Source organism: Bidens hawaiensis, unplaced genomic scaffold, assembly GCF_021521415.1.
Source record: "Bidens hawaiensis isolate Kalapana, Puna unplaced genomic scaffold, B.hawaiensis_p1.1 tig00059356_1, whole genome shotgun sequence".
Taxonomy (NCBI): Eukaryota; Viridiplantae; Streptophyta; class Magnoliopsida; order Asterales; family Asteraceae; genus Bidens; species Bidens hawaiensis.
In genome coordinates, this window is record NW_027506441.1 from 81,422 (window position 1) to 83,567 (window position 2,146).

A 2,146-nucleotide genomic window follows, 5' to 3' on the forward strand; every position below is an offset into this window, starting at 1 on the left:
GCACCCTAAACTATACTTTATACTAATTACAAAAATTGCCCCGTAACATTTAATCAAACTTGATCACACAATTAAGGCCAACAAAGGATTCGACGTAGGTGACGAAATCCGTGACATGGCAAGAGGGTTTATGAGAAGAACATTTATGGAGAACCTTTGATTGCGACTCACGGGTACTTTTGCCAGCTCAATGCTGAAATTATATGACTAACCCCTTTTGCAGGGATGAACACACGCTCTGCCATTGATGGCTGATTTAATTGAATCAAATAATCTAAGCTCAATGGAGTCTTATGTCATTGGTACCGTTTTGGACACCATATAATGTTAAATTATGTTTTGCAATGGTTTATGTCTTGTTGAAATGCCTGATCAAATGTGATTTTGTATTTTCAATAGATTTTTATATCAAAACGATATTAGAAGTTACAGAAGTGAGTATGAACTTCTAGGCCACTTAAGTAACTAACTGTATCTCAAATTTATAATTTTTAGTAGACTAGTGACTCCAACTAATTTTTAAATAACTGCTTGATGTAAGACCGAGACCGAAACAGTATAACTGATTAATTTGAAACCGAGAACATAATTAGAAGTCACATGATGTAACTCATGATTTCTTGAACAAGGTAGCCAACCATTGCCCCGCTCAGTTTGCTCATTTCTTTCACTTTTGCTCTGACCTCGCTATCATTCATTACTCGTCTTATCCCCATCTCTATCTCCTCTGTTGTGACAATGTTTGTATCGACGTCGGGATTAAACGTGTCCTCTTATAATCGACCATGTGGTCGTTGGTACACTGAATCACAAGCTCTCTAGTATCGAGTTCCACTCCCACTGCTTCAACAATGACACCTGTGGGGCCCATTCAATCACTTTCCCGATTCCCATGGTGCGTGCCAGGAACCCATATGGCAATAACACTCTTGGGTTATCTGTTGATTCCTTTAGAAGTGGTCCGCTTAGGGATCACACAAATGATAACCACTTCGTTCTAAACTGAGTGCTATCTGATCATATGTGAAAATATCAACATTGCTATAACCGGGTGTCTGTCTAAGATCCTTAACGTCTTTAGTGATCACCACTAAACAATAAGGACATGTTAGGTGAATCCAAGATACTCTGTTTCGGTTGAATTTTTAATGAATCATTAGTTGAAGATTGTTAGATTTCACGTGCACTTTCAAATAAATGCAAATATGATTTTAACTTTCACATTTAGAATATGCATCCAAGAGAGGTAGATAATAACCAAAATGTAAGATGACAAACGTTTTAAATTGAAAGCTTGAACACCAACCAAAATATACTTTAATCCTCTGTTAGTTCACACTATAGTAATGGGAACTTGAAAGGGCTAAACAAACACCACTAACACACTATCTTGGCTGTCATACGGGTCTCGTATGGGCCATACATGCCCTATGACATGGAGAATATGGTTATATGGGTCGTATGACTAGCAAATAATACGTCATCTATAATGTTTTGGACAGACAAAGAAATAATTGATGTGACCACTAGCTTAATCATACCAAAGTACAACTTTTTGCCGTATCATACGCCACATATGATGTGATAACTATTGGGTATTTTTTGCCCATGAGAAAATCCAACAAATATTATCCTTTCATGGGTTATTACTATTATTATTATTTAGTAATAAAAGAAAAGGAAGAAAAAAAATAATATATTATTAGTGTTGTTTATTTGTTCACGATGAACAAAAGAGAATTGGTTTTGACTTTGGGCCGGTGTGGGCTTCAATTCTTGAACAACAAGCTAAGAAACAAATAAAAGGAAAAGCGGGTATTTTATTTGGTGTAGCACATGTTCAGCCGACATAACAAGCAAAATATATTGGAGAACAATATTTGTGGGTTTTGGGGGTTCTGTGCCATCGAAAGAACAGAGAGGCGAAAGACAAGATTCTGCTCAATTTTTTTTGGTGCCTTTTGTGAAGACAAGAGAAGTTCAGATATCGAGCAATAATTATTTTGGTGATACCTCTTACTCGTTTCTTTTGTATTTGGTTTCATATAGTTACGCCCTGTTTGCGGTGCGCGCATATAATGTATATATGTGTGAACCCTCGGGTGGGCAAAAGTAAAAGTGCACTAATTTTGACGTTATTTTACTA